We start from the raw sequence: 10,855 nt of genomic DNA on the forward strand, positions 1-10,855 counted from the left end.
TGATTGCACAACGCAGGCTACATTTGTCCCCGACAATGCTTTTTTTTCATATTTTGCGAGCATTTATTTGATTGTGAATCGCTAGAAATCGCAATATTACAGGCATGTCTAGCAGGGAAGAAAAATTACCCTGCATAAGCGGCTAATGGCCACTGCAGAATGAAAAGTTATTCGTTTGTCGTTGTTGAATTTAAGCCATGGCTGCCTGCCGTGGCATTAGTGCCCTCTCGTAGGGCAAAGAGGTACCCGCTGAAATATGGCAGCACATTTAGTAAATTGTTGTTGTAATAATCGCACTTGTTTTTCTAGATTCTTAGCATTAAATTGAAAAATTCTTGAGCGATTCAAATGTGCTGTAAACAGTTTATAATCAATGGGCAGCTAATGTGCTGCTATTGCGACTTTTGTTGTAAGCAATAAATACTACATATAATAAAGTATAAGAACGTGTGCTTTACATAGAGAAATAAACCAGAAAAGAATCACTCTCGAGGACGAAAATCAAACAAATAATAGTCAAATAATTTTGTCATAGAAAGAGAGAAGAATCTTCCGTGGTATCATGGTGAAGTGCTCTTCAGTTCGTGTGCATTCAGGTAAGGTGATCTTAGTAAGTGAAGTCTGATGGGTTCAAAAGCTTCACAGTGGCGTCGAGAAAGTTTACAAAGTGCTCCAATATTCTGCAGAGACCATTAAGAAAGCCTATTACTATTCTGTTGCTGTTCCTACTAAACCTGACAACTGTTTTCGATCTACTAGCTGATACTCTTGGAATGAATATTTTGTCCTATCTGTTGAATTCATCCAGCGACATTGAGCCGCAATTTTCATCCAGACGTAGCAGTTTTGCTTCACAGAGGTCCGGCAAACCGCCGAAGGGTACTAGGCCTATCAATCCTTGGGCTGCTCCTTTCCTAGCCAGAGTATCAGCTACTTTGCTACTCACTATACACTTTGAACGGCGACCCAAATGAGGTAAACGAGGAGGAAGCAACGAAAGCCTGTACTCATCACTGTGGGATTTTCACCAGAATTAAACCTCCTACCGTCTACGTATCGATCACCCCCATACCATTGTGAAGTATTTCGTCGGGTGATTACGAAATCAGCTTCGTCCGATATTGTTCTGAAGGCGCAACTCATAGCTCGCACAAACGGAATGCTGGTTTACTCCGCGTAAGTATGCTGGACGCTGTGCCGCATTTGACCAAATTGGGCCGCATAGTGCCTGCGCTATTTCGATACCCGTGTTAAGCATTATTCTAGTAGATTTCGTCGGTTTTATCGAAACAACTTTTTCTTAGATGGACCTCGTGGTAGCTTAGCGAACACTGTGCCATATCCGTTACATATGCCACAGAAATTTTATTTTGGCAGAGGGCGAAGAAATCTCCTTATAATCATGGAGCCGCAACTCTAAATTCTGGCGTTTGTGTTGACATGAAACAGTCCGATTAGACTTTACGCGATTGTTTGGAGGAAGACGCGCTAAATCATTTCAGTACTTCCCCTTAAGCAGCATTTCTTTTGTATAGCTGAGGTTAACTCTGCTTAACACACTTTTCACAAAGTTTTGATCTAACTACCTGACCTTGTCCGGAGAAGCTCCCCATTCCAATCATTTTGGGGCTATTATGTTAACTAAATGTACATGTGCGCAGTTGTTCACTAGGAAACAAAGGCTTCATTTGTTTGACCTTGCTATTCGATGATGCTAATGCAACATTCATTGGTCGACAATTTAATCGAAAACACACGGAAATTCATTTAATAGAAAAATACATGCCATTTTAAGGTATAAAGGAAGAGGAGGAATTTTATTTTGACATGAGTACAGTCCACGAATCTTTTTTTTAAATATATTTTGGAAAGAAATAACTGGCTTTTTATGTGCATGGTCAGTGCCCTGCAAGGAAAGCTACTAGTTGTGAACTAGAATTCTACCAGTTTGCGTTTCAGCCCAACTAGTTACCGTTCTATCCTTTTTCATTGTTAGCGACTGGTATTTTTAACATTGCGATGTCCTACGAGATGTCAATTGTCATGTTATGCATCAGCATCTAATAGTAGAAATACTAGTAGCATCATACCAGTTGATGAGATAGTCTGCCAATTCATCCCCTATGAAAAGCATTAGTATGCCTTTTTGCTCGCGGCGCTCCAACAGTCGCAATGGCCGACAGAGCAAAGCACTCGCGTGGTATGCCTGAGGTACCAGGTTCAAGCCCGGGCGCAGGGATTTTTTTTTTTTTATATTTCTTTTATTTATAGTTTTTATTTAGGTTTTTTTTGTTATTCTTAAATTTAATTAAAAAAAAAATATTTTTTATAAATCTATTTTTTTATGGCACAAGTATTTCTTCCCATATATTTGTTTCTTTTTTTTTGTAATGCAAGCGGCCTCGATCCTGCGATCCCAGAACCAGAACCAGTAGTGTTCACGAGACGCCACAGCCGACATTTGTAAGAAAAGCAATTAATTGCGTTTTATTTTAGGCTTTGGCAATTCAAATGCAGATGTCGCTGAATGCTTAAGTTCTTCGAAAATGTCGAACTGGTAGGCACATACTAGTTTATGAACTAGTATTTTTTCTAACTGGTTTGGGTTTTCACTGCAGGGTGATTTAAGGATACAAGCTGTTGATAGTAGCTTCCCTCATCCAGCATTGGAAAGGGGCACACTTAGGCTGTGATGTGTCCACCGTGAGATCGTACGAGATTCTTTTTAATACGGTTATTGTTTCCTACTCTTGAAGTGACTCCTTGATGGTGGTCACAAAATCGTCGATGCTAGCTGTACTTAGTTCAGACAGAAAGTAGTGATGGAACGAATGTCGCTAATAAAGGGCGGGGACATAGATTTCCTCTACATCGGGACTGTTAAGACAAAATCCATTTGAACGTATACCCATGCAGTTGGTGTGTGCTCCCATCAAATAGTGGCCTTTATTAACTGCGATTACATGTCGACACTTTGGTTGCACCAGTCGGAGAAGTGGGCTAAGCCTTTTTTTTAATCTAATTTAGGCCAGGTTTGTTGGGCTACCTTATATGTGAGCTCTGCTCATTATTCGATAAAATTATCCTCCAGCCAGAGCTCACAAGATGAAAGCGACATAAGGCTCCCTTCCATGTGAGTTTAATCGCAAATGCAGTTTCCTAATATACTATCTATGTGATTTTCCCGTGACTTGCTTACTCAGAACAAAGAGCGATGCTGTGCGATCACATCAGTTTACTTAACCAAGACATTTTGGATTACTACATTATAGCTTGCCTATAGCTTCCCATATAAGCCTGTAGCTAGAAAGTGGAGCGAGGTCTTTATTACCATGTACGTTGTCAGTAGGCAACGGAAAAAAGAGCGCACTAAAAAGCTTAATTAAAGAACTAAACGCAGAAAGGTCGGTCTAAACTTTGTATGATTAACTGAACGAACTTCGCAAAGAGAAGAAGAAATTGGCGAAGTTTTCTGGTTTATTAAAAAAAAAAGCTGTGATATTCGTTAATGATCAAAAAGGTACACACTGCTTTCCCCACTTATAATTATTTAGACTACTTAAAGAAATAGTTGTGGGCTATGTGGTAAATGCGACCTTGTAATGTTTTTATTCTAGTTGCCAGCCAATTAAATATGCTAAATAAAGCCACTTTTGACAAAATGAAGGAGCTATTTACAAAACAAGTAGGCTCGATCCTTTTTAACCAATTAGTTATGCTTTTTTGCTTTGATGCACCTTTTGAAATTTAACAACAATTTATATTTAAATATGCACGTCTTTGTTTTCGTTAATAATGAAAAATTTACTAGACCTACAAAAACCAAAAAAGGCAAGCGAGTTATCAAATTCTCAACAAAACCGAAGCTAAACGGTCAAATCAAGAAAAAAGGAGTAAACAAAAGGGCATAAATAATTGCAAAATGTTGGTTGTGTATGAGTAAAGGGCACCAAAATAGCAAATGATGAGTTAAATATAAAAAATTCACTGACATTTATTGGGTTGTAATTTAGTGCCAGCCATAAAGGTCCACAACTGAGAAAAAGCATTTAACATAAATTATGAAACATTACGATTCATTTTTTACATGTCTTGTGGCATGCATATAAGCGAAGATAGCAAAGCGAATGAAGGTCAGAATGAAAGCAAAAAAATATTCATTAAACTTCGCAATGAAATTATAAAGAACAGAAAAGGCTTCGGCTCTTCAACGTTTCCTTTGTGTTTGCAAAAAGTGGCGCAAATAATTACACTTTTCGACACTTGATTAAAAGCGGCATCCTTGGTATTTTGTGTGCGATTCTTCGATTGTTCGCTTTTTCAACGCATTTCCTTTAATGCATGATCTTTTGCCTTTGTTACTTGTTTAGCCATTTACTTTCGGCATCCTTTTCCTTCTTTCATTTATTTGCTGCTTATTGAGTTGGGTTGTTAGTAGCCTACGGCTGTTTTAGCTGACCGCATGAGGGTTTATGATACCGTTTACCACAACAAAATTGCACAGTTGCAAAATGCTTGCCTTTGTTGCTTTCCCTTTTTTTTTGGGTAGGTAACAAGGAAGGCAAAAGAGAAGGGTTCAGTGTCCTAAAAGTTTCCTTTTGCTGTATAAAGATACCTGCATTGCCTGCAAATGGCAAGCATTGAGAGGAAGTTGTATTTTGACTATAATTTGTGGTTACACAGTCAAGTACAAAGAGTTGGCAACCGGGAAATTAAGAAAAATATACGATAATGTGTTCTGTGCTGGTAGTGAGGCTTGGCTTTGTGTGCTAAATAAATGATTGGTTGAAGGTCTGAACTGTTTGATTTTTGTTACTCACAAGCAGTGCAAAATCGAAGCATTAAGGGCTATTTGCATGACACGAAAATCGGGTTCTCCACTACAATCCTACTCTTCAAAGTAAGGAAAGATCCGCTCAAATTATCTGGCTCAAAAGAAGTTTTTAACCTACGACTAACTGCCTTAAAATTCCAATGGAGAAAATAGTGGTTGGGTTTTATGACTAAATCCATTTACAATACATTTTCTTGTCGTCGACCTGAAGCTAGTCTTAAAAGCCAAGAGCGGAAGAGATTGGACGGCGTATAATCTTTGGAATCAGGGCCCAATTGGATGAAAGGAAAGGTGGAGATAGAACTCACCATCATCTCAAATTGAGAAAGAAGCAGCAGATAGAATGTTCACGAATGTAATACCAGTCAAGGATGTGAGAATATATTTCGATAGCCAGGCGGCAATGAAGGCCGGACAGCCGCCCTCGCGAACGCTTCATCAAGTCCAGGCCATAGCGATATTGCAGAAAAATGCAAGGCCCATGAACTGGCAAGACGGGAGGCTTCTGAGAAGTTACCGCCGTGTAAAGAAAGCGCGGGGGCTCCTTTGGCCGTATTTGATCTGCTGATGGAAAGATGGGCATCTAGTCAGCTAAGCGAGCGGAGGGCTTGAGCATTTTAAACATTCATTAGACTAGTAGAAACCATTTCAGAGAGCTTTTTGATCGTGGCTGATCTATCTCTGCAACTACGTAAACATAGCATGTTGGAAATGATTTAAAAGCTTTCCGTAGTTTTAATATGTGTGCGCACTAAGTAAAAGCTCTCTTCGACCGAGGAAGAAGCTTCCTAAAGCAGCCTATAGCAAATACAATCTAAAGAAAACTTCAAAAAGCCTCTCTTGTAGGCATATGTTTTGTCATGACTGATCTTGGTCTGTAACGTGCGCCGTTTTGCTCGAAGTTCGAGCTTTTTAAGCTTTTCTTTAAATTTTTTAAGACATTATAAAAACTTTCGCAGAGAACTTTTGGTTCCCTCAGCGCAGAACTTAGCCCGTCGGTAAAGCTTTTAAAAGCTTTCCATTGATTTTATAAGGACAAAAGCTCCCTCTCTTTTTGCTGATATTTCTTCATCGGTCACGACCAAAACCGGAGAAGCTTTTAAAGCTTTCCATAAAAAACTTGAGAGCTTTCGAGGAGACCAGTCTCACTTATATAGCTGCTTAAACATAAAAAGGCCGCCGGGGAAGCTTTTAAAGTTTTACAAGAAAAAGCTTCAGGGCTTTTGGGGAATCCTAACTCATTTAGCCTCTTAAACATAAAGGACAATATTTAGATCTGATGTTATTTAAGTCACTTTGGGATGTTTAAACGCCAACATGGCAAAATAGAATTATTCCCTCAAGTGAAATTGAAACTTTCTACCTAACTTGCATTTACCAATCTTGACTTGATACGGACATATGCATGGATAGGAAAATGTTTGTCCCTAAACTAATTTTCGTCCTTTTTTCGAAAGAGGATATACTTAGAAAAACTATCACTTTAACCTTTGTGCTCATACACGCCAGCTCATTCAAAGTGCATGACCATTTGTCACTAGCCGAGTGAATTAGGGTTTGGCAATGACATTGAAATACAAATGAGACACAGAAGGGTGTTTTTATTGGCATTAAGAAAAAACACCCAAGCATATACAGGAATCTACGTATGCATGCCTATTTACTTATATACAAATATATACATACGAACAAACATAAATATATGTATATATGTTTACTATACATTGTATATTTCTTCCTTGACATGTAGACACATTTTATCAAACACTTAAAATATGTGCCACCGCCCCCCGCTGATAGCCTGCAAATTGTCCGACAATTTTGGCTTCCAACTTTCCACCACTGAATGTACAGTATAATATCCTTAGGCTGTGCGAGACGACTGACCAACGCATAGCCCGGGCATAGATACACACTTGTGCTGACTGAATGATAAAACGACTAGAGCAAGGAAAATAAGCGCAGCAAGTAAAGTAAAATATGTACGATAAAAAAGGGGAGGAACGCTTATGAAATTCAAGGTATGTCTGCTTTCGACCCCTAGTCATACTCATAGTAGTCAGAGGTCTACCTTCGTTGATATGCTGTGGCATGCGTTGGTCATGCGACCGTAATTTTCGACATTTGATGAGGAAGGGCAACACACTTCTTTGCAAACATACGTACATACTATATTTGTGTATATGTGTCTAGTAATTTCATACATAAATGAACAGGCGAAAGTATAGCTAACGTAGCTTTTGCGTATGCCTATGTAAGAACATCTCTCTCGAGATACTAAATATTCCATCTAACTACTTCACTGCTAAATAGTTTGTGTTTGTGTTTGTTCCAACTCGTGTGAGTTAAATGCCTGACATTGTATCGAGCGTGCTGTCCATTCTTCGGAACACTCATCCATCTATTCACATATCTTTGGTATCTGTTTTGTCTGCTGCCAGGCATAACCTTCCACCAGCCGCCCAGTACAGCTAGCTACCCACCATCAACACTCGTGCTCTACTCTACTACTCAGCTGCAACTACTAGAGCTATGTACATGCAAACATTTTACTTTTCCCCAAATACCTCCGCTCCGATAACAATGTCTGCACTCTCGCTCGCTTTGCCGACGGCCTAAATCATTTCAAAAGCAACAAAACAATTCGGACGTTGAGGCTCCAAACCAACTGTCCAGCATACATATTGGGTCATGTGAAAAGACTACGCGAATTTTTGTTAAATTTTTGAAAAAATTGCTCTTTATTGAAAATTAATTTTAAATTGAAACTTGGCTAAGTGATTTTCAACGGCGCTTTGGCCGGCCAATTTTTTACCATAAGGATAGTTTTGCAGAGACCGAAACAAGTGGAAGTCAGATGCCGCAAGGTCTACGCTATACGGTGGAAGGAAGCTCTTAACCAAGTTCCGGCACTTTGTTCTAAGTCATCAAAGATGTGTGTGGTCTTGCTCACCCATTTGTTTTATTTCATCGACTTTTCTAGTGAGGGGCCGACCAGAGCGAGGTGCTTCTTTGAGATAAAAATTGCCGCAACGGAAGCGAGCAAACCACTTCTGGGTACGGCGTTAGATAATTCTCATCGTATACTTAAAAAAAATTCGGCATGTTTTGCAACGTTTTCACTTTTTTCACTTTTTGGTAGTAAATAGGCATCAGATATATCACTTATATTCAAATCTATATAACTTTTTGCACGAGCAACAAGTTACGAAACTGACTTCACTAAAAATGTAGCTTGATATATGACCTTTCAATCTCATGTCAGTTTGCCGCAATTGGATTGGTGTTGTCAGATGTATGGATATCAACACCACATAGTGACGAACATCCGTAGAGATTTTTCATAAGACCCAATATTTAGAAGTGCATGCAACACCGAGTAGGTAAACCTAAGTTAGTGGGTGCCTCGTGTGTTGCATATGTATGTATGTGCATTAGGGTGGTCATTAAATGTTTGAAGCAAATTTTTACATCAGATTTCCTAAGCCTCAACCCCTACGTTGATGCTACTATATATAGAAGATGTTACATATAAATTTTGGCCCCCATTGGAGTCAGTTAAGGCGTGGCGCACAGGGGTAAAAGTTCAGATAACTCTACGGAGACTCCAAAAATGAAAATTATTATTTTTTCATCTAATACCCAAAATCGATACTACTATAGTCGAAGATATCACGTATCAATTTTGGCCCCGATTGGAGTCAGTTAAGGCGTGGCGCACAGGGGTAAAAGTTCAGATTACTCTATGAAGACGTCTCAACCGACTCCAATCGGGACTAAAATGTATATGTGATACCTTCGACCTTACCGAAGTGGGTATTAATTGAAAAAAAAATTTTAATTTTTTGAGTCTCCATAGAGGCATTTGGCTTTTGACCCCTTTGTGACACGCCCTAAACGACTCCAATCGGGATAAAAATTTAAATGTGATATCTGGGACTATGGTAGTACCGGGAATCTGAACTTTGGCCCCTCTGTGACACGCCTTACCCGTCTCCAATTGGAACCAAAATTTATATGTGATATCTGTGACTTTAAGGAGCACCCTAAAGTACATGCATGCATTCATATGTTTGTGTATGTGTATGCGTGCTGGACAACAATTCAGGCGCTGTAGGCGGGAGAGTACAGCACTTTTATCTACAATAAATTAAAATCTGTTTAAATGCCAGGTTGAGTACCTAAAAGCACAATGGCCCAACAACAAGTTGCACGAACCATCCCGCCTTCATTCCCTGCTACTAACTCCAATCAGTTATGGCTGGTTTTGTTCAGCTCTTCCTGGGTTGGTTTTGATAGTTTAACGCCAGCGGGTGTTTTTAAGCAATCAAAGATTTCACTTGTATGTGGCTAGTTATGTACATATGTATTTTGGATGTTGTTGTTGATTTTGTTGCAGGCAGTTCTTGTTGCTTGCTATACTCATATGATATTTATGGTTTTACTGCAGTTGTTGTTTGTATGTATTCGCTTTTGACGTATTGATGTCGCTGGCCACTGTCAGTTTGGTTTGACAGCTGTGCTGATTGACAATTTTCACTACATATTCCAGGAAATTCTTCAAAGGTGGTGGCGTTAAATGAGTCAAACATGCATAAGACCCAACAAGAAAGCTTATTTGTTGTAAGATGCCATAAATTATTGATTTATAAGCACAGACGCATGCTTGACGTCTCTTCTTTTAATCTCTATTATCATTCCTGGAATACATAACTAAGAAACTAAATCGCAATTAAGGAGTGAATGGCTAAAATTTCGACTATTAAAAGCAACAGCTGGATTTCAAGAGCCGATACTGCTTCTTCGAATGCACAAAAGATGACTCTGGCTTGGAAGAGAATTAGATTGAAAATGTTTTGGATTTAGATGAATACTTACAACTAAGATCTAACAGGTTCAAGGCCCTGTAAATAAGGCAAACGAACTTGACCGATGTTTTGATAGCTTTACCGTTGAAACGCAATGCCGGCGAACGGTGAATTATTTGAGAACGCACACAACTAAAGCAAACGCCGAAGTTCGCTCGAAGACTGTTTGCGACGATAGAAATGCAAATTTAACTACTTACCACTAAGGTTCGTGACATATTTCACAAGATATTTACATGGTGAACAACTGAAGTGTCACCTATCTCTTGTCGATCTCTGAGTTTGTCTGCGCCCCTCATAAAGCTGAGCTCTCTGCCAACTTAAAAACCTTGAGCAGACATAAGGAAGACCTTTCTTTCCTAGGTTCTAGAAGTATTATGGAAATATTGATTCAAGAATATTTACTACATACTTTCCGAGCGAGAAGAAAGACTTGGTTGATATCAATATTTGCATTTAAAATTTTGTATATGGCAGACGAATGTTCTTTAGAAAATGTATCTCTGTAGTTATTTTAATTTTATTCTACGAGTGATTATATCCTTCGTCTTATTAAACAATTCAACATTTTCCCCTCTTCATATGAGTTTAGACCTTTCGTGAAGGTTATTAAAAAGTGCCTCAATTCAAGGAAATCTACACAAACTCAGGGCTATGCCTTCCAATATGAGTACGATACCATCCCAAACATTACACAGCCAACTGAAATTTGGCAACATAGCGCGGGCGCAATTTTTACCTTCGTCACTTCACTCAAACGCGTGTGTATGCCTCTCCACGCATTTCATTCTTTCTTGCCTCATGAAACGCACTCATTACGCCACATTCATTGTGCATTCTCATTCATTTGGTATAACACCGTCAATGGACACGTTTCCACATTCTTGATTCCCCCGGGGAATAGCAAAGCAATAAGAAGCACCCGCGTACCACAAAACAGAGGCAAGCATGCAGTGATAGCTCTGTGTATACGTGCGTATGACTTTAAGTAAGCATATCTGTGTTAAGCATCATACAACTTTTGACTGCTTAGGCTTTTTGTACTTACTTATGTGCTTCAATTTTATATTTCTATTATTTTTTTCTTTTTATTTCATTCATTCTTCACACATTCGCACTCACTTGAACAACAACAAAGGCACTTGATAAGCAG

Source organism: Rhagoletis pomonella, unplaced genomic scaffold, assembly GCF_013731165.1.
Source record: "Rhagoletis pomonella isolate Grant_MI unplaced genomic scaffold, Rhpom_1.0 Rhpom_scaffold_00005, whole genome shotgun sequence".
NCBI classification, from domain to species: Eukaryota; Metazoa; Arthropoda; class Insecta; order Diptera; family Tephritidae; genus Rhagoletis; species Rhagoletis pomonella.